The sequence below is a fragment of the Manacus candei genome, unplaced genomic scaffold (assembly GCF_025592945.1).
Source record: "Manacus candei isolate 608988 ecotype Guabito, Panama unplaced genomic scaffold, ASM2559294v1 h1tg000007l, whole genome shotgun sequence".
Classification (NCBI taxonomy): domain Eukaryota; kingdom Metazoa; phylum Chordata; class Aves; order Passeriformes; family Pipridae; genus Manacus; species Manacus candei.
This window is the reverse complement of record NW_026138055.1, coordinates 2,610,623-2,633,908: the sequence shown is the minus strand read 5'-3', so window position 1 is coordinate 2,633,908 and position 23,286 is coordinate 2,610,623. Positions and strand designations below refer to the sequence as shown.

Here is a 23,286-nt window from a genome sequence, read left to right as displayed (position 1 = left end):
GTAGAAAGCAAATTGCTTCTCCAGGACCAGGAGAAGAAGAAAAGAACAAAAAAAAATTACTGAGGAGGGAAAAGCACCTATTTTTATCTTTTTCTGGAAATACATTAATCGCTGTGTTTATCAATCCATGACAAGGAACGAGAAAGCAAAAAAAAAAACCAACTGAAGAACTGCCACAACATCTTACAGTTGGTAATTTCAGAGTGATAAATATAACACTGGCCTCAGACTGCTAGAAGGATTAGATATAGCTGTAAAACAAGTAGTGAAGGTAACAGTTGCTGTTGGGTCTGGTGTTAGGATTAGAAAGCACTGCTAATCACAAGAAATGTAAAAAGATTAAGAGGTGACGGTTGCCAGTAAGGCTTTAAAAGCATGTAAATGATGGAATTTATTTTGGGATTAAAATTCCTCAAGGAAAAAAAAATAAAATAAAAAATAAAATAAAATAAAGAAAAAGGATAGATCATAAACAGCAGCCAGTTTCACCTACACTGCCCACAACCCACTCCCAAAGATTAGGAGAGTTAGAAAGTGTGGAAAAGTGAAACATATGCCATGGCTTACACTTAAAGGTTCTGGGAGAGCTTTAGTAAGGAGAAGCAAATATTTGTATTCTGGCACCTATAAATTAACTACAGCAACCTAAAACCTATTTGGGTTTGATTTTGCTTACCAAACACCTGCCTGAACGCAGTGAGTCACAACTCTGAGAGGCACTGTAACGGAAATGATGATGCCATCTCATATCTGCATCCTTGCAGCAGGAAGAATAAGACATCTTATGATCTCCTAGTTTGTTTCCAGATGGTTTAGATTCACCTCTGTGATCTGTTTATCTGTTAGCTATCAAGGATAAGCAAAGCTCCCCATATAAAAGAATCTGGAGCGTGCAAAAGAAACCTCCCCGGGAGGGGGAAAGAAAAGAAAAAAAAAAAAGAAAAAAGAAAAAAAATCAGCTTACAAAGACCTCAAAATAAACACTATCTTTTGAAACCCAAATTTTAATTTTGGATTAAAAATTTTACTGAGAAGGCATTTTAACCACAGCATCATGGTCAGATTGCCTAGATCCCTTATGACAAAGTGCCCTCCATCAGCATCAACTGCAAAGTTCATTGCTGTCACCTTGGGTCACCAGCATCCCAAACCAGTCCATAGTACAACATCCTGAGGAGAACACAGACCTCTGCAAAGCCCACCAGTTACCCCCCAGGCCTGATGGGACAGTCAAAAGTTGGTTAATGGTGAGGCCACCTAAAACTTGTCTCTCTCCCACTGTGTCCCAAATGTATCCAAGGATTTAGAGTAAAAATCAAGTGCCACCAAGTGATTTCATGAGCAGTGGCTCTGCTCGGCTGCATTTCCTCCTGGGCATCCAAGAAGCTAATTCAGACCAACCGCTCTTCACTCATTAATTTACCTTCCGTAAATCTGGACCTTGCTACTCCAGAGGTTGGGTAGTGGTGTGGAATAAGACTACTTCATCATTTTCTCCACACCTTTTACTCTAGCATTCCTGGTGCATCTGTCTGGATTTTCAGACTGTAAGACTGCTTTTCCCTTCTGTTCACTCAAACCGAACATTTTTTCCCAGATGCCTGTAGCAGAAGCAGAAATAACCATCTTCCAAGAGTTATAAAACAGTTGTATTAAATAATAGAGGTGAAAGCACTGTGTATGATTTCTGCAGAAGTCTTTTCAGTAGAACAGATAAATTTATTCACTGCATTATGGAACAGTTTGAGAAAACAAGATCATACAATGTACACTGCCTCTATTTAAATTGTTTCATTTCTATTCATGAGAGCTCTGATTAGATACACTGAAAATATCATCAGCAAGAAATAAATAATTCTGCCAAATTAATAGCTGTTGATTTCTTTTACCTGAAAACGTAAGTAGCATCTCATTCACACTAGACAAAACTGCTATAATTTGGATATATCGATCTTGTTGGTTCAAGTCTACATAGCACACTGAGACAGGTGTGCATCTACATTTTCTTAATATCAAACACCTTCTATAAAATTGAAAGTTCTTTCATAAGCTGAGATGGGCTAGTATATGCTTTGCTTGGAGAGGCTTAGTAGACAACTAGTTTGTTTTTTTTCCCTGTAGCTGTTTTCCCCAAATAGCAGATTGAGAGAAATAAATTGCTTTAAATGCAGAAAATTGTTTAGAAATGGTATTTTAGGGAATACAGGTAAATTTTCTGTATCACACAGAATTAAGCCAAGCTCAGCAAATGCTCTTTAATTAGAAACACGTTTAGAGAGGAGGCAGCTAGAAATAACCATCAGTAGCATCTTTACATGATGGGAACTACTAACCAACCCCAAACCAGGGGCTCTCCAGTATCTCCCTCCCTGTAAAGTATTTTGTGGAGAAGTTTGGAAATGGGTGCAAATTTGTGCAAATGGAACAGAAGGTATTATTTAGCAGAAAGATCTGACTAATATTTTCTTTGAGAAAAAAACAGACTGAAAACATAGAGTTAATATACTGGTTTAGACATCGCAGAATGATGAATGCTGAATGTCTGCTCAGCTTATGAACAACTGATAAAAAACACTCTACATTTTGAAAAATTCATCCAAGAGCTGACAATGAATTCTTCTTCTAAAAATCAAATATAATTGCTGTAACATTTAAAAAAAAATCTAAATGCATGGCTGAGTACCTTAAGAGCAGCCTGTTTGCACAGCAGCCAAGTGATACACCTCTGAGAGCTACTGTTAGCTACTGCAGGGAAGATAAATCAAGAAAATGCTGAGTTGAGGTGCAATTTGACAGTTATTAGCAGAACAGGAGTAAATTGATGAAGGAAAAAAATCTGACAAAATATCAGTTCACAGCAACAGATTTTGGAAGCCTATTTGCACATAAATTGGAAAAAATAATTCTTGCATTAGAAACTGATGAAGATGAAACAATATACCCTAAATCCTAACATATTTGAAATTATTTTCTTTGATTCAAAGCTGATAATCCTGTAACAGGCAGTAACTAAACAAGGGCTTTACCAGACTTGCTCTGCATGTTGAAGAGACTGCACAGCCTGATCCTGATCTGGGGCCATTCAACTATCGGAATAACGGGATTTACTGCTATTCGCACCTTTGTTTTTGCCATTTGAAAGCATCCACAGTGCGCAGAACACTGGGCTGTGTTTTAAGCATTAGCGGCATAAATATCCCCTCGTGTACTGTATACTTCACCACTTCTGGCTTCCCGTAAATCAAGCATACAACCAATCATCTTTTTTATGTTGGACGCTAATGGCAACTCTATTATTCAAATTCAGGCTCCGCAGAGTCGCCTCTCGCAGGGATGTAAAGCAGCTCAGGAGCAGGCTTATGACTGAGCAAGGGAAGATTCAAATCTGGCCATGATTTTCCCACTACAACCCCACCACCTCTTTTCAATTTATCTGCATCTTTCAATTTATCTCTTCTGTGCAAAAGGCTTTTTTTAAAAAAAACAAACAACTCCTATAAGCAGGAAAATGAATTAAAGTCTTTTCTGCTCTTCAAGGACCACCTCTTTGTGTCCCCATAAATGTTCAGCGTAAATGTTTTTGCTCACATACTCCTAAGCAGAGAAGCTGTTCTTTACTGCCTTACAATTAGATGCATAGATTAAGAGATATCTTTCATGTCATTATATCAAACTCTTCTACAAACATACAAAGGGATTTTATAGACTGTTATCCTTTCTGCTTACCACTGAATTCTCACACTCAGCACAAGATGCAGTAAAAGGGAACGATACCTTCCCTGTGTTTACTGTGCCCACCAAGAATCATTAAAAAAAAAACAAATAAAATAACTTAGACATAATTTCAGCAGCACAAACTGTTCTCCCATGGGGTTTCTCTTTTTTTTCTCCCCCTCCTCTCATCTTTCAGTTCATGAAGACAGAGAACATGAAAACTAAATGGATTTATGTGTAAATAATTCATGTTTTCAGGCACATCAAACTAATACCTAAGTTCATCCAAGGAGCTGGCCAGATTTAGCTGATTCCAGCGGTATTTTAAACAGCATTCTGGAGAGTTAGTCACAAAAGGTTGCGAGGAAATGCTGAACAGCTGTGTTGATAGAGTTGTTTTGAAACAACACGTGTTGAAACTCTACCTATCCTTACTGAACACAGCTGACAGGGAGACATTACCAGCTGTCCTGAACTGCCACTGCATTTTGGAGACTCATGCCTGCACAAGAGATGCTTTGTGAGCGGGGTGAGCTCTGGCACATCTTGGGAAGACGAAGAGAATTACAAAGGCTGAGCATCGTTTTCCTGCCAAGTGGTAGGAAAACATGTGGCAACATAAAGCATCTTCAGGAGCACAAGTCCCACAGGGCAGACATCCGCACAAGCTGAGCTGAACCTACGAGCCAAGTTGCCTTAAACCAACGTCCCGTGGGGACTGGGAAGCAAAGGGATGGTAGTAACTCTGCTCCTCTTTAAGCCATGATGGAAAATAGAGAGTATTTTGTGTATTTTTAAGCATCCTAAGTACAAACATTGGATTTACTCTTGCAGGGAGTCTAACAATTAACCTTTACTACACTTGCACTTGCTGTCATGTTTCTTGTGCTAAATAAACTATACCAAACTTGGTCAGCTAAAGAGGATGAAAAGAAAATCTAGGGACTTGAGTTTTGTTTTGGTTTTGACTCTTTTAAAAGCCAGAATCTAAACCTTTCCATTCTTCTTGATTTAATAACACAAGTGGTCTCTCTCCTGCACATGGCTATCAATGTGTCAGGAGTCTGCAAAAGGGGACCAGGGAAATAGGTCTTTCACACAACTGAGGTCCGTTCCTCTGATTTACAACAACTTTTCATTGTACAAACTGCATTAGAAAAAGCAGCAAAGAAATACAATCAAATTTCAGGATATAACAACCATTTTAGTATCACTGCTTTGCCTGCATAGGAAATGGTTGCTTAAAGTGAAGAAATCATTTTGCCTTGTGGAAACCTTGAGCAGGTTAGTAAACCACTACTGTACTAGAGATTAATTTCTGCAGTCAGGTTTGTATCTTCAAATTCACTGAAGTGGAGATTTATTGCAACAAAACCAGAGAAAACCACTGGAGGGATATGGTGGAAGTGGAGCAGGACAAAAGGAAAACAAACACAGAAAATACAATATTCTTGGCTTTGCAGTGCAACCCTCATTGATTTATTCCAAAAGGGTTTGTGTTTTCAGTCTAAATTAACATGGTTCATACTCATAACCTAAATCACACAGAGATAAGATCTGGTGAAGAGTTAAGTTTTGCAGAATGATGCAAAACACTCATCCAAGTGTTTTGGATGAGTTTCATTAGAAATACATCAAAATACCTTTAAGAATTATGATCTTAATGAAACGCTTACTCTCGAGGGGAAATTTTGAGCCCTTCAGTAGAAAGCAACCTCACTGCAAGCAGGACTTCAATGGCTCTGAGGTACTGTTTATGCAGTGGGAGCCCTCTTTAAATCAAACATGTTTAAAAGTGTCCTTGTTCTAAAGTTGCCTGTACTGGGCATCCCATCGCAAATTTAGCCTTTATGCTTTGCAGAGTAATAATTCTCACACACCCACATAAGATGTCTGTGAGCAACACAGACACTTCCATCTCGCTAATCTTCCCACATTACATGGAAAAATGAAGTGCCTCATAGTCCTTGTGTGGGGAAGCCACTCTAAAACTAAATGTGCAACATTTTCTGTCTATTAGATATGCAAAAACATAGATGTGATGGTGTAAAAACAAGTGTGATGAGAAAATGTGCATTAATTGATTCTGACAAAGAACCACCACAAAGCAGTCCATCATCATAACGAAATAGGCAGTAATGCCTATCAAATTATAGTTCTGACCTTTGGTGATGTGGAAAACAGTATTTATTTCCTTCGTTCGAAAAGCAAAAAAACTTGCTGGAATCTCTCGCTTGAAAGTTCAAAATTGAAACTGTTCTCCCTCTAGCCTAGCTGACAACATTAGTTGTGGAGAAGCTCGCTTCCAAAGGAAGTGGAATGTAAAAACAAAGTTGCTGTGACCTTAACAATAATCCTGTTTGCATATTACAATACATTTTCCTACTATAACAAGGCAAAGTCCCTTGTGTTCCGGTCAGAAAAAGTCATCTTCCAGTAAAAGCATACTGTGATCAATAACATTTTCTTAATATATTATATTATCTCTCGCTGAAACACTTTTTCACTTGGCATTTCAGGCTGCCGACTAGGGGAAATTCATGACAAAACTAAGATAGTAAATGAGATACTGCAAATTAATTCCATCCAAGAGCAATCTTTTTGTTTGTGAACAATTTGACAAGCCCATGTTGTCTGACTTCAGCAGAAGCTTTCTCAGCTTCAAATATACATGAAACAGAAGAATCTGCTCCACTACCATACCCATCTTCACTTTACCCTGCATAATTTTGTGTTGAAGTACATTATATTTTCAACAACCATCCCTGAGACCTAAATTGGTGGGGCATACTTTAAATATTAGTTTAGAAAATAGACTGAGAAGTCTGCCATATCAATTGTGAAATTCTGTTTGCAAGTTACAGCCCAGAGCACGGCAGAGTGCAGCAATTCTGTGCTTCTGAAGAGGTTTTGCCACCAACTCGACTGCAACCTGATGCTGACAAGGCCCAAGTGATGGAAGCGACACCCAAAGGATCTCAGTTTGGTACATGCAAAGTTCAAGGAGAGCTTTGTCACAATGGGCATTACGGTGCAGTACATCTCTATCTGCATGTCTGAGCTCACTTTTGCTATGATGAGCAGTAGCTTTATTCCCCCCTTGGAGTTCATGTCCTGCAGGCTGAGAGGGTGACCCGATGGCACACAGCCTCCCGTGTGAGAGTCCACCATCATTTTAGTAACAGCAGTCCTGGATTTACTGCGAGCAACTGGTCTTCTGCACAGTCCAGAAAGGCATGATCCTGCAAAAAGCCTTGGGTGCATGCAGGATATTGTCAGCAGGATTACTTACATGCACCTGATCTCGGCACGATTAGGTGAAGAATCACTGCCGTATTAATATTTCAGCATAAGGATTAAGGGGTAGGCAGCTGTTGAATATTCATGCTATAGCAGTGCTCTCTGTATGAATTCTCTAGCAGGAACATGTAAAGGCTTCACCATTACCCCAAAGAGTTTACCATCCAAAACCCCAATTAAAGAGATACTTTAGTATGAACCCTGTTTTAAGCTCACAGGGCAGGCTCATTGACTAATTGTATTCTTACAGTGAAGGACGTGCTCAATTTTTTTACTGTATCAAGACTCATGTTGAAAACAACATAAAAGGAGTGGGAGAAAACGGATGAAAATTTAATTTACATCTGCAAATCCCAACACCTCATGAGATCAGAAACATGTAAAGGGCCAAACAACTCATCTACCCAAGAAGTCATTCATAAAAGATAAACATCCTTTTTAAAAGTGGAGGAAATTCATGCAGGGAAGATGCACAGTACTCAACTATGAAATAAATCCAAAAAGCATCAGATACATTTGTGAGAAAGAGGAGGCAAACATAAAATTGGTCCCACTGATAAGCAGAAGTACAGATGACATTATAAGCAAACTGAATGGGAAGGATAAAAGGACAAAATAATCAAGGATTTGAAGGACAGGACAAAGTTTGTGGGGGTTCTTGGTTGTGGATTTTTTTTTAAACAAAATAAATTAAGCAGCAAATCTTCATGTAAATGAGCACTTATAAAACAGCCTTTCTAGGTGAATCATTTCTTTTACGATTAATAAAATCTGCAATCTGAGTAACAACGTTCTGATGACTTTTTGCCATTTGCAATTATCGCTCATCCCAGAACCAAAAAACTCATTATTATTAAAGCTGACAAAAAGAATACTTAACTACTTGTATGAAAGGACTTAATTTTTAAAAGAATCTCAAATTTCTAAGCTTTGTTTCTACTTCGAAATCTTGAATGTGAAAAATCAGGCCATCCTAGCAACCCTTGTGCATGTCACCTTCGATTTCCAACAAGTAATTTGGATAAAAGCATCTAATTTGTACAGTAACACAACGCATTACAGAATAACACTTTGATTTAAAAGCAGCCTACAAAGACTGTGGAGTTAACATAAAACCCGTGCACCTACAAACATACAGTTTATACCATAAAAATACATATTTTAACCTTTGTTATAGCAGTTTTCTCCCAAGTTACTAAAAGCATTTAACAATTTGTGTAGGACTCATAGCACTCTCGTGAATAAAAGTATATAATTTCTATTTTAATGGCATGGAAGCTGAGGCACAACTATTACTATGACAGCTGTGGTAGAGATAGGAACAGGAACCATACCTAGTTCCAAGCTCAGTGACTCAATTCAGGTCTGTTTGACATGTATTATCTATAGGCAGAAAGGAACACAGGTATTTTGGTTTTGGCACCTACTGAGATATTAGTGTGAGTGTTGTCTGTGCCTCACTCCATCTCGGCTCCCTGACATAACAGCACAGTAAAATTAGAGCCCTGCTTAAGAAAAACCCAAAACCCCAACTAAGGTGCTGTTAAATGGAGTTAAACATAAAAAATACTGCCTGACACAAAAGTGCCTGGCAAACATTGATTATAAACACAGATCTCCAGCCTGTCATGATTGGCATAGTTAAAGACCTGGAGTAGATGGTAAGCCAGAATCTTCCTGGGGCATGCAGTAAGAGAAGCAGCAGGCACAAGACACATCAAGGGAAAATCTGGTAAGATTTAAGGAAGAAAAATTCAGAGTGGGTGCTCAACCAACAGAAGGCTGCCTGGGGAGGGTGCAAAGCCCTCGACCTCAGGGGTACTAAAGGACTTGCTTGAACAAGGACACAGCCCTGAACAACCTGCCCTGCCTCTGCAGTTGGCCTCTGCAGATGACCCCTCTTAGGTCTTTCCCAAAGTAAATTGTTCTTTGAATACCATACCAAAGACAAGTGAGGTGTTATTTGGTTTCTTTGCTGCATCCCAAAACTTATCACAAATTCACACAGGAAGTGTGACCTTGATTTCTGTGACTAATTTTTCCTACTTCATTCATCTTGCTCCTTCTCCTGAAAAGGGTGAAACGAAACAAATCCAAATCTTTGCTTTCACCTACGCGAAAAGTACAAAAAACGAAAAGCAAAATGCAATCATTCTGTTCAAGTTCCTAAACGCACACTGTCATGTGAGGTCTTGCTTTGAGTTTACACACCTTCCTGACCCTCTCTCCTCATAAGAAATACTCCAAAAACCAATCAGTCTGCTGTGCAGGAAGACCCACGGTTATTAAAATAACTTCATCACCGAAACAGCTCTCAACTTCTTCATTTCAAATTCCTCCCTACCACCCGCACTTTCATAAGAGGCGCTGCATATGGTGAAAACTAATTCAGTCTGAACCAGAAAAAACTGGGGTTAAGTACCTCTTCAGCTGGAATACAAAAATTGCAACCACACGTGATTGTCAGGATATACAGGGCTACAGTCAACATGCAGAAATACTTTTTATATCCTTCAGAAAACTAAGTGAGTTAAAAAGCCTTTTAAGGGGAACAGCTGAGTTAGGAATATCCAAAAATGGGTAAGACAGACAAGTGTGTAAATCCTACATGCAGCACATTCCCAGAAGGAGACAAAATCCATCTGGGAACTCAAGTCCTTTTCAAACAACTTCTCATACATAACAGAAGCCTTCAGGAGGAAAACTGGACACAACTGGCTTCTCATTTCCAAATTACTATTTTTTTAATTCTTTTGTTATAACCAGATCACAGCCACCATGGCAGAAGCACCCAGGGGCACAGACAGCCTAACAGAACCACAGCATCACAGAATGTGCTGAGCTGGAAGGGACCTACAAGGATCATCAAGTCCAACTCTTAGCCCGGCACAGGACCATCTCCAAGAGTATAAACACACTGGGACTCTCCTTTCACAGATGTGAAACTAGAGGAAAATCAGCCACTTGAACAGTGGCTGATATTTGGGTGCCTGAGTCACTCTGCAGTAATTGGATATTCAGCCTAAGCCTACCCGAGGCATTTCATGCTGATGTGACTAGGCGATGTGGCAACTTATCACAAGCTAGATTTGCTAGACAATCCCCACCACAGAAAGTGAATTAAACTGTCACTCATCACTGTATGAATTGCACCAGTGTAGCTATTTTTTCATGAGTTGGACAACACTTCTTTGAATTAAAAACAAAACATTTTGTCACAAGTTAAAGTCTTCATCCTCCTTTCTGTACATTTTCTTTTCCTTTTCACTTCTCTTACTTACTTTGTGCTCAACTGTTTTTTTCCCTAATTTAGTATGTTTAACACTCTCTGCACCACTTACTTGCCTCCTCAATGCCTTCTTTTGTTCCCCTCCTTGGTAGATATTAACAGGGAATTTGCACATGAGCTCCAGCCACCCTGGCTGAACTAGTAATTATGATCTCAGCACTGAACTACTGATGCCCTCTTGGTCCTTCCCCTAAGGCACCAGTCAGCTAAGCTTGCAAGAGCACAGGAGTATGTCTCCTTTCCCCAAGGAACATCTGATCAGCATGTAAAGCAAAGGCTGAGATTGTATTTCTGAGTGTCTGTTCTCTGGCATATCTCCCAATATACGTGGTCTATTAAAATATAGGAAAAGCAGATACATTACTCATCATGAGGGCCCTGAAAAAAGAATAAAAATGTGGAGAACGTTTGATTTAACTACAATTACAGTTGTTGGCATCTGCAATTTGCAGCATCACACACACATGCAGGGCGAAATATAAAAAAGGAATATAAAATACAAGCCTTGCTTAAGACTCAATTTCCAGCAACAATTTCATGTATGTATTATTATAATATACACTACTTATGGCTGTGTACAGGCAGCACAGAAAAAAAGGATTAAATACACTCTCCCATGCACACTTGAACACACCCAAGCATACACACAATTTCCTGTTCTATTGTGAATACACTAATGACAGGAATTGAGAAAGGTTTTTAAATTATCAAAGCTACATGGAAAGCTTTATGCTAGCTGCTCATGGAAATAAACCCACTTCCAAGAGTGTTTCACTATTTCCAAAGTGTAGCTCATACACATTTACGGCAAGAGGTTGCCAGGAACATTACGATGAAGATGCACTGGGGATACTGAGGTGTTCAATAAGGAATCCTGTGAAGAAAGAGTAAATACTGGAAGTAAGGAATGCATGTCACTGTATGAGAAAGATTAGAAAGACTGAAAATATGCAAAATAAAACAATACAGGACTTGCTGGTCTCGGCAGGCAGCAGGGACAATTTGAGCTGGCAACATGCCCGTGAAACAAAGGCCAAGTGAGTCCATCCTGGGCTGCGTCAGCAAGAGCACAACCAGCAGGTCCAGAGAAACAATACTTCCCCTTCAGGCAGGACTTGTGAGCCCACCAGAACAAGGTGGCTTTGACAGACTAGAACAAGTCCAGTGGAGGATACTGGTGGCTACATCTCCCACAGATCTCACTGTTTCCCAATTTCCCAAAGGGAAGGTGAAAAAAAGACAAAGTGAGCTTACTCGCGAAAGGGCAGAGGTATGACAAGAAAAAAGAAGCTGCAACAATGAAAATTCAGATTATAAATGAAGAAAATACCCCTCATGAGGTGGTGAAACATGGCAACAGGGATCTTAATATATAAGTTTTGGAGTCTGCACCCCCAGAGATATTCAAGACCCAACTGGATGTGGCCCTGGGCAACCTGCTTTAAGGGACCTTGCTCTGAGTAGGAGGTTGGACTAGACAACTGCACAGGTCTTTTCCAGCCTGAATTATCCCCAAAATTTAAGTATATGGATGGGAAAAGCCAGAAAGCCAGTCACAGGAGGCCAGGAGGACAAGAAACAGCATAAAGGAACAGGATTAGCTCCATGACAAAAAACCAGAGAGGAATGCAAAAAAAAAAAAGCTAGAAAAGGGGCTAAGCAAGAAAAATAGGAGGTTGAAAAAGAAGGTGAAAACTAAGGATTAAGACTGGGAAAGGGGTAAAGAAAAGAAAAATCAAATCTCTGTTCACTAAATAGCACTTTTCTCCCGTAGGTGGGAGGTAAAAAATTCCACAAGAGTCATTCAACAATGAAGTCAAGTATTTAAGTTTCTACTCTAATGTGCAGAGTAGAATTGGATAAAAGAAGGAATCAGTTCTTCCTTTCCCCTCACCATGCCCCCAAGAAACCAAGTAACCTTTAATCTCCCTTTTCCAAATATTTAAACTTGATCTTGCAAACTTCACAGATATTTTAACTATGTACACTATGAAGAATGTTTCATTTGTAATATAAAAATACTTGCACATTTACCAGCTTAAACGACAAAGTTCACTAGACTCAAACAAGCCTCTTAAAGCTTGTTACAATTTTATAAGATATAGCCCCATGAATCTAGGCCTATACACACAAAAAACTTTGCTCCCTCTTGGAGCTACACCACCAAATTCAAACACTCCTGATCAGGTTTACAGCATTAGCATTTATCACACAACAATATTTTTCTATTGTAACACAGATGCTCAGCTGCACGTGCTACAATAGGGACTTGCTGCTGTCACTGAAAGGGAAAGCACAGCCCAAATTGCGTTTGTGTAAGAAAACAAGACACCACAAAAGAAAAACACAAAGAGATATCTGCACACTTACCCTGCGATATCCACAATCTGTATCAAAATCAGCCTCAGGTGTAACAGTCAGTAAACAGGACAGCAAACCCTTGCATTTAGCAGAAGATTTCTGGGAAGCCAGATTACCTAGAAAGAGTTGAAAAGAGTGATTTTAATACACGAAGATGGAATCACCCATGCTTAATGAGAATAGGCTTCACGATGAGTCACAGCACCAGAAAAAAAGCAACTGTACAATGGGAGACCACCATGATTGGCATGAAGAATTTAAACTCCAGAAGGTGCCAGAAATTTGTTATGAAGCACGGAGAGTTAGAGGCTGGTAGACACCAAGGGTTTAGCAAAGAACATCTAATACCCAAGATAACATGGTGTTAACCCTCTAATAAAGGATGTGGAGGAGACCAGAAAGAGCACGATATTTCGCTTAATTAGTTGCTATCAAAGAGAGGAAGAGTTCAAGTACTTGCAAAAACAAGGCAGTTTAAGACTATTTAAAAGTGTAATAGCATTCTAGAGTCTTTGGTAACACAGGGTTTGCCCATGAAATCAAAATAATCCCTGGAGATAAATTTAAAGGAATATATCTCATTTTAATGCCCAGAGTAAAATGACTATTCATTAAAGCAAAGCAGTTTTATCCCTACATTCTCCATCTCAGATGCAATACATACTGAAGTAATCTTTATGACAGGAAGTGGCATGTAATCCTGCAAGAATGAACTGCTGTCGTTATCTGCAAATCAATACAATTTTTTTTAAGTGGATATAACAGTACCTATTGATTTCATGTTTTTAGCACCAGAGTTTCAGTTTCTACCAAGAAGATTCTTACAATGACAAGATTGCAGCATACGTGTAATTGAGTTGATACAAACTAATCTGAAGTTTACAGTGCACTTCTCTCCGGAATGCAATCAGAGCTTCCCTACCATTGCCTCAGCTTACACTTTTTTTTAATTTTATACAAACTTGATGTTTTGTGTAATTATAATGATTTCGAAGTGGTAGAGAAGCACTTCACTAATCCTACCTGCAAGCTGTAGAAAGTTTACCATGCCAAACATCCCCTTGGAAGGTATCTCCCTATCCTGCTAGCATGTTATTTCAGAATATTTGAGTGACTTTTGCTATGTTTAAATAGCCTGATCAAATAATTTCCCTTGTGAAAGCCTAAAACTGGCTCAGTGTTGAACAGCTACAGCTCAAAGAGGTGTGGTGGGGGTGAGGATGGTAAAGAAGCAGCACACAGTAAATTGCTTATCCAAGGTCACTTTGTGGATCCATCAGGCAACGAGCTCCATTAAGAGCTTAATGAAACTGCTAAATGTCTACTGTATTTCTGCAAATGAAGCATACAGCAACTTTGGCTTGAGCAGTTGACCAATGGCTCACGCTACAATGAACAGCCTGTAACTGGCTGAAAGGCACAACACACCATCACACCGAGGAAGAAAGAAAATAAAGATCAGAAGATCAGACCACTAAAAAAATAGTTTAAAGGGATGGGATTAGGGCCAGGTGAATGACATCCCAAATCAGGTTAGAAAAGCAAAAGCCCTGACAGAATTAAATCTGTCCAGGAACATCGAGGGCAACCACAAATGCTTCTATAGGTACGTTTGTGACAACAGGGAAGACTAAGGGAAGTCTTGGCCCTTTCCATGAGGAAATAGGAGACCTAGTTACCCAGGATATGGAGAATGCTGAGGCACTCAATGACTTTTTTACCTCAGTCTTCAGCAACAGGTACTCCTAAGCCTGTTTTCTTTACAGGTCTAGACTCATTTTCATATGAGGATTTTCAAATAGCCGATCTTATTTACCTATTTAACACTTCTTATTTACCTTATTTACCTTATTTACCTATTTAACACTTCTTGAACACATTGCTGAGACATTTTAACTGAGTATTTCTGACTTTCACAAGACAACTAAAGAATATAGCATGGACTGCCTAAAAAATGCTCAAACAAAAATAGAATCTATTTTTTGTTTTGCTTCTTGTTTTTTTGAAAAGAGCACCGTTCTCATGCAGCAGTTCATGGAAGGGAAAGAAAAAACTCAAGGGAGTAATTTCTGTTTTGCATAGTGACTCATCATATCATAGTTACCCCACCATCTCCCAAGGCAACACAAGACCAGAGCTGCTCTGGAAGATCTCCTTAGGGAAATATCCACTTTTCAAAGCCATCTCAGGACTCTTGTTCCAGGACTTCACAGGACAGAAAAAAAGTCTTTGACAGTAATAAAAAATAAAATGGGTTTCAGTAGGGAAGAAGCCTGAGAAGCCAATGACAGTTTTACATGAAGGAAACCTTTTTCTTTCCCACCACAATAAGGAAAGACATGAAGAATATTTACAAAGTGTATTGCACACTCTAGATGGCAGCGTGATGTGGAAAGGCAAAACAGAACTCACAGCTGGATATGGGACATCTGAAGAAAGAAGAATCAGAAGGAAAAAAAGGAGCAAAAAAAGCAACAATCTGTCCATGAAAACGGCACATAAAGACAGGGCCAAAGTTCAAAATCTGTTTGCTTAGTCCTGGACACACAGTTAAAAAGAAGTATAAAAATTATTACATGGGGAAATACAAAGACAGAATTAATGGTCTTTAACATGCTGCAATTTACATTATTTACTAGCATTTGGGTGAGGTTTGCTTTTCTTCCTTTAGAAAATCTCAGCTATTTGTAGGAAAGTATTTTAACTGTACCAAAACATTACTGCAGTTGCCATTGAGGGGGAGCAAAGACAGGAACAACTGCCAGGCAGTTCTGAACCACTGGAATAAAATATTGAAATTGGAAAAGGCAGAAAGGAGCTTTCAACAGCAAACCCAAAGCCCTCGTTCCCTGTATCAAGTTGAAGGTACGTTACAGAAGCCAATGGTAACGTTCTCTCTCCCTTGTGACCCTAACTACCACAATATGGACAGGTCAAATATCATGTCCTGTGCCTAAATTAAGTGACTTGAAGCAACCTGATGGAAACCAGACATCTATTTCAGATACCACATCATTGTAGCAGCAAGCTTCATGAAGGAGAGAGCTCATTCTTCAGGGTAAAAATAGCTGCAGGCCATGATGTAAGAAGCTGGTGTCAGCTCACCTACCTCATCAACATGTGAATGTTCATGAAGGGATGGAATAATGAGAAGAGTATTTGGCTCAAAAGACCTGGTCAGTGAGAAGCAGGTCTAGATCTTTTGGAGAGAATAGCTATATCAACTGGACTCCCCTGAACTCCAACAGCTCTGGGTTGGGCAAAAAAGCATTCAGCTCCACCAGCAAAAAATGAGATATGGTGACAGCACAAGCAGCTAACAGAAAGCTCAGCTTTAAGTAGTAAATTAGAAAAGAGGCTTCCAAAAGGCAAGAGAGGATGAGGGAGACAAGTAAGGTTAAGGAGCAGGCAGCAATATCTGGCAACTAAGTACTGCAATGAGGGACTATTGCAGAGCTCCCCTAAAGTAGAGATCACTCAACAGCCTACAGCAGAGGAGCACAACATGGACCTCAGTGAGGATGCAATGCACCACGCAGTGCCCTCGCACGTCTCATTGGTAGTTGAAAAAAGTATTTGGAAAAGAAGAAGGATAAAGCCAAGGAAGTGCAGACAGTTATTGTAGGCTAATTAATCAGAAAAAGTTTAACACAAAAATATTCTGTGAAACCCTGTCTGTGCAGACAAGCTATAAATCAACTCTGAAGCATAAAGTGCTTTAAAAATACCCTTTACAAGTTGTGCTGCCCTGCAAACAACCTCCCTCATGTCCAGTACCACAGCTTGGGGCAGGGGCTGAAGAATAGGAACAAAATACTGGACAGAGGCATGACAGGAGCACACTCTCTTTGTAAATAAACAAGGCAAAGAAAAGCAAACCAGAGGGGAAAAAAATACTCCAATATAAGGTATAGACACTTATTAGGAGGCTAAGTAGAAGTTTCATATGTAGCAGAAGGGTGCTTATAAGCAACCTATCCGCCAAATCACAATCAGTCACGGCAAACACAAGCACAAGCCAAGCTCAGCACACCTGGGAAGTCATACAGGCAAGGGAGTCATACAGACTGACACACCCAAAGCTGTGAGTGCTGGGCAGGTTAGGGACAGCTGTGTGCTGTCCCAGTTATCTTCAGCTTGTTTAGACTGGGGTTATTCCAGTTGTACAAAGTAAAGCTCTAAAATGCCTGGTGTGACCTGTTGTCCTAATATTGCCAGAAACTGAGCAAGTGGTCTGAGAAGGGAGTAATTACAGGTCCCATGAGAAGCCATGCAGGCTCTGAAGCTGGGCAAAGCTGCAGCCAAGAGCTGCAGGCTGGGATAGAATAAATAAAATGCGGGGCTGGAACTGAAGGATGAATCCATTTTCACAGTCCCACCTGACTTTATGGGAAGGAGTGACTGCTCTACACCACGATGTCTGCAGAACACTATTGTTATGTTTACCCTAATATATTATTTATTACAGAATTTACAGATCTCTCTTTTCCCCAACTGACAACCAGCCAACTACTAATTTGCAAGCTAAAATGCTGTAAGGTCTGCAGATCCCAGAGCATTTGCAAACCATAAGGATTCTGAAATGCTTCAGGAGAGCCTGGCAATGCTGCCAGTCCTCACTGAGCTCCAAAGAATTTAAGCCACAGCCACCAAAACTAAGGAACTACCTGAGAAATATGACCAGAGAAGGATATCAGCACATACATAAAGTTCAAAATATTAATACAGAACTTTTTAACAGCAACAAATGAGAGCATCACTGTACTGTCTATCAGTTCTGGGTTTGAAATGATAGTTGCTGGATACCTAAGAATACTCGGTATATTTTAGTTAGTGTTTCTCACAATCACACTCATCTCTCTGAGAGAAGGCTGGGAACTATGAACATTTCTTCATTGAAGATTTAGACAGACTGCAACCCTGAGGTTACTCTGTGTAATATTTACGTCCCTCAAACTCAAATGCTGACCTGTGCTTCAAGGGGTTAAGCTGTAGAAAGGGAATCGGAGAATAATATTAGTTCAGCACCCCCCTGTTCCATTACATTTACAAATTAACTCCTCCTATGACATCACATAACTTTGGAGAAAACATTTGTGGTTAAGAACTGGCTGTTCAGTTTGTATTCCTGCCTGGATAATCACTTCTTTAAAAGGAAGTATACATCAATAATATTCATGGGGAGCTTTATAAGAACTTGGCAAACAGTTCTGACAAAACAAAAACCTCAAACAGAAGGATTACTCATAAAATGCTACATCAACAACTCCTCTGACAGACATCTGGATTATGCCGCTCTTTAAAAGGGAAAAACAAAGATGTCACTTCGAAGTTTAAATGGAAACAGTGAAATATGCCATTAAAAATACCAAATCATAAACAAAGCTATTTTTGCAAACTCAAACGCAATGAGCAATTATGACAAAGTTTGCCAAGATAATTTACAGACAGTCATTTTTATTTAAAAAATGCTTTCAAAACACTAAAAGATGTACAGAAATTACAGGTTAGTAATGAGTTTATAGACCTAGAAGATCAGATATACAGCATTAATAGTCTGTCAAGTCTAATTTTTTTCTTTGAATGGCCTTTACTTGATGCTGTAAATGAAGTTAAAGCATACACACCTACCCAACTGAACAAATCTTCAGAAAGAAATGCAGATAGAAAATTTAGGAGCCCATCCTCAGAGCATGTAATTCATTATCCCCCCCAACCATATTAACCCATTGCACTATCCAGATGACACTAATTTCTGTGGTATTCTGTAGTAAGACTCAAACCCAGATCACTACGATGATGCAAATTGGAATTTTTAACTCATTCCAAGTTTAGTTTTTAATTCCCATTAAAAACTCAAGGAAAGCTGTCAAAATGTCTGGGGTTCAAAACAGATGTGTAAAATACATGCAAAAAGAAATCACTGAAAAGACTGTTTATTCAAAAATTGCAGAATTTTAATGGATCATAAATGTTCAGTTAAAAATTCTTCACCTGAACAGTGAGGTTTCTTTCAAGACAAAGACATACAGCCTAATAAAAGGGGTAGATTTCCTAAAAGTAGAGTCAACTTCACAATTCACAGAAGTCCACTGGATTTGCTGAAGATTGAAGGAAGGTCACAGAACCACAGAATGGTTTGAGTAGAAGAAACCTTAAAGATCATTTCATTCCAACTACCTGCCATGGGCAGGGACACTTTCCACTAGACCAGGTTGCTCAAAGCCCCATACAACCTGGCCTTGAACATTTCCAAGGATGTGGCATCCACAGCTTCTCTGGGCAACCTGTGCCAGGGCCTCACCACTCAGTAAAGAATTTTTTCCTAATACCTAATCCAAATCTACTCTCTTTCAGTTTAAAGCCATTCCCCCTTGTCCTATTACTGCATGCCCTTGCAAAAAGTCCTTCTCCACCTTTCATAATGCAGCCTTCCATTACCTAAAGGGGGCCTTATAAGGTCTCCCAGGAACCTTCTTTTTTCCAGACTGAACAGCCCCAACTCTCTCATTCTGTCTTCATAGGAGAGGTGCTCCAGCCCTCTGATCATCTTCATGGCCCTAAGAAGAAGATCCTTAGTGGCTTTCTGGGCTGCAAGTGCACATTGCCAGGTCACGTCCAGCCTCTTATCCACAAGCACCCCCAAATCCTTCTCCTCAGGGCTGCTCTCAATCTTTTCTCCACCCAGCTTGGTGGTATTCCCCAACCCAGGTGCAGGACCTTGTACTTGGCCCTGTTGAGCTTCATGAGCTTCCCATAGTCCCATCTCTCAAGCCTGTCAGGGTCCCCCTGTACGACATCACTTCCCTCTAGTGTGTCAACTGCACACACAGCTCAGTGTCATTGGAAAGGTTCCTGAGGCTGCACTCAATCTCCATGTTGTCAACAAAAATGTTAAAAAGGGTTGGTCCCAAAACCACCCCCTGAGGAATGCCACTCATCACTGCTCTCCACTTGGACATTGAATTGACCCATTAATGACAACTTGCAGTGTGACCATCCAGACAATTTTTTTACCCACTGAGTGTTCCAGCCATCAATCCATGCTCCTCAGTTTAAAGACAAAAATGTCATCTTGTACAGCATCAAATGCTTTGCACATGTCCAAGTAGATTACATCAGTTGCACTTCCCTTATCCACCAATGCTCCCCATCACAGAAGGCCACCAGATCCTCAACACATTCTTGGAACCTCCTAGATTGCTTACACCATGTTGCATTGTCCCTCCAATAGATATCGGGGTACTTGAAGTCCCGCATGAGGATCAGGGCTTGTGAACATGAGGCTGCTCTTATCTATCTATAGAGGGCCTCATCCACTCAGTCTTCTTGGTGGGGCAGCCTGCAGCAGGTCCCCACTATAAAAATCACCTGTCCCTAACCTCCCTTTAATCCTGTCCCATAAACTCTCAGTCAGCCTCTCATCAATCCCCAGGCAGAGCTCCACATACTCCAGACGACCACTCACACCTCCTCCTCATCTCCATTTCCTGTCCTTCCTAAGGAGCCTCCATCCTTCCATTCCAGCACTCCAGTCACAGGAACTATCCCACCATGTCTACATGATGGCAGCTAAGATCACAGCCCTGCAGGCGTGTGTGTGTCTCTTACTCCTCTTGTTTATTCCCCATGCCACGTGGATTTGCACAGAGGTATTTAAGCTGGGCCCCTGATGAAGTTGACTTACTGGTTGGAATTCCTTTATGTTGCTCTTCAGGTGCTCTCCTGCTGACCTGCAATCCCCTCTCTGGGCTCTGGGCATCTCTTGCTGGCACTGCCATCCAATTGATGGGAGAGGGATGGATTGAGGTTCCCCTCCACTGGAAATTTTAGTTTAAAGCCCCCTAAAGTTTTAGTTTAAAGGTAGAAGGCAAGTAAGTACCTGTGCTGAAATGTCTTTTATTTCTTTATTGAAGCAAACACCAGCAAAGATACCTTCTGAAATAGCTTGAAGGCACTGAGATTAAAAGACTGAAAGTTTTAGGACAGCTTGACTAATGTATCTTCCCAATGTCACTGCTTCACTGAAGCAGCTGGAGAGACTAGCATTCAAAGCACTGAAGCATTTGAGACTGAGAAGACCTCAACTTCTTTAACACCATGAACCGGCTTTCTGCAGTTCAATGTCTTTTCCAGATATTCGTCAAAAGCCAATAGAAGCAGAACAAAACCTGTTGGTTTGCCATTTTCTGATGGTTTTTAATAGAAAGTCCTAGTCTTCTAGTAAGACTCTTACAGACTGCTGGGGAGTCAGGTAACATAACCAACTACAACTGATGTGAAGGCAGCCAGATCCTGCCTTTTGCAGTATGGGAGGAATGCTGTTAGGCAGCTGGAGAGCAGCAGGATAGGATCAGACTGCTGCAAAAAAAGTCAAGGTGGTGGCAAAGCAAGTACCTGGCTCTTAGGAGTCTTCTGTGTCCCTGCTTGTCCTACATGAAGCCCTGCACAATGCAAAGAAACTGAGCAGAGAACAGGAACTGCACTTGGTTCACATGTAGCAGAGACATCAGGGACGACAGGGAAAAACCTAAAACCTCATTCTGCTGGGTCTGATGCTGTGAAAGAAGGATGGGAGAGCACAGTATCATTAGCTTGGAAACAACAGCCTGTGCTCAAAAGGGCAAAACCAACCGTTTCTCTTATGATCTGAACTAACACTGCCATATGTCAAGGTAAGGTAACAGCCTTATACAATATTTAGGTACAAAGTAGTCTGATCTAGTAAAAATACAGCCAAGGTGATAACAGTGCTACAATGTAGTAAACCAGCAACATGCTGCATCCCAAAAAGGTTTTCAAAGCTATGAGTGTCCACCTAGAGGATTTACACTTTTGATACAGAGGGACTAACAAAAATCACCTCTGATTTCCCAAATACAGGTTCTATTTTCTCTCAGACTTATTTTGGACTGACAACTTGACCAGAATAGGGAAAATTGTATCCTCTTCACAGGGCCATCATACTATTTACTGACTACATAACTCTAACAGTCCTTTTTTGACTTTAGTCTGATTCTCTTGAATACTATAAGGCACAGGACTTAATCTCTTGCCTTTTTCAGGAACAAAAAAAAAAAACCTGTCGCATTTACCAAATTTCTAGTGATGCCTTCTGGGTGCTGGCAAAAGATTTTACTGATTAATTATTCCTGCTGTCAAAACCGATTTGGGGGTTTTATTATTTATTATGAATTTTCTTGGCTTTCATTTCTAGACAACAAATCTTGTTATATTTTTGTTCAACAGACTGAACACTTTCCTTTCTCAAAGTTTCCCACATAGAAAAGTTAATCAATTATTTTTTTCTCCCAGATGAGGGTAATGTATGATTGCAACAAATTCCAGTGGCTGAAGGGTGTGTTTTTCCACCTTTAGCCACCATCATCACTCTTCCACCATCTCTCACAATCTCATCGACCTCCTAGAAATGCAGACAGACCTGAACACAACGTTCTGGAAGTATCTGCAGTATGGTCAGACCCAGATTTAGCACAGCCTCCCTGAAATTCTTCTATGGATGTACACAGAGGTTTTTGACACGGGCAGCAGCTTTGTCCTACAAGGTCAGGTTCCCCTGCTGCCAACTTGTGGGTGGAGCAATGGCCCTCTCTCCTCCTCTCCAATGACTTCAGAAGAAGCCCAGAACAACTAGCTTAGAATAGGACACCAAATTGTAAATTGCTTTAGTTGGGCAAGCTCAGTTCTCGTCCCTCACACATTCCAAATCAAATTATATCTATGTTTCTATATTGTTCTAGTTTCTTAATCAAAATGGTGTCACCAAGTCAAATACCTTGTAGAAGCCATAAATATCAAACTAGCAATCACATTAAAAACACTTAAAAGATATCAGCTTAGCTTGACAGGATCTATTTTCTATAAGCTTGAGCTGATTGGCATTAATTATATTTCTCTTACTCAATCCTTTACCAGCTGTCCCATTTATTACACCCCAATTCACTATTAAAATGACAAAACTCAAACTCTCACACCTTTGAGGCCCAAATCTTGGCCACTTTTCCAAAGGAATGAACCAAACTTCCAAAGCTGACTGCCAGCAGCATACCCGCATAATAGAGCTCTAATTCTCCTCTCTCCACCTCCCAACTGCAACAATAAAAAAAGATCTGTAGCTTAATTTGTCATCCCCAAAGAAACAGCAGAATAAACAGATCAGCTACAAAAGATCCCCTTTGGAGGAAAGAGAAGAAAGCAAGCAAAACATAAGAGGAAGTGTGGGAGGTGCGCAGGTTTCAGTCAATCAAACTTTGGATTCCATAAGAATAATTAGAAAAAGAAGCAATTCCTTCACAGCAAGAATTTGTTCTCCTGATGTAAATTGTTGAATTTAGCACATATGACCATCACAGAATTCATTCAATTGCATATGGAGATCATGCTGTTAAAATTGAGCTACTAGATTTAATTTAAGAATTAAGTTATATAAAAACATAGGGTTTAGGCTTTTTACATATGGTGCCAAGAAACTTCCAGCAGTGGGTAGTCTGAGCACTAACCTTCCCCAAGGAGATTCAGCACCACCTGCAGTTGCCCAGATGCTTGCATACAAGATAAGCGGAGGAAAAGCATTTTCCCAGAGGATTTATATTATCCTGGCC

At 40.1% G+C, this 23,286-nt stretch overlaps 1 protein-coding gene across 4 annotated transcripts in view; it reads right to left on the bottom strand.

Moving 5' to 3' along the window:
* Window positions 1–23,286, bottom strand: part of KLHL29 (kelch like family member 29) — a 392,600-nt gene that overhangs the window by 311,989 nt on the left and 57,325 nt on the right. For 2 of the 4 annotated variants that reach the window (XM_051810143.1, XM_051810162.1), the window contains exon 2: window positions 12,674–12,780. The exons of the other annotated variants lie outside the window; for them this stretch is intronic. The gene's annotated coding sequence lies outside the window, so the exon portion shown is untranslated. The remainder of the gene's footprint in view (window positions 1–12,673; window positions 12,781–23,286) is intronic. 4 annotated transcript variants of the gene reach the window in all.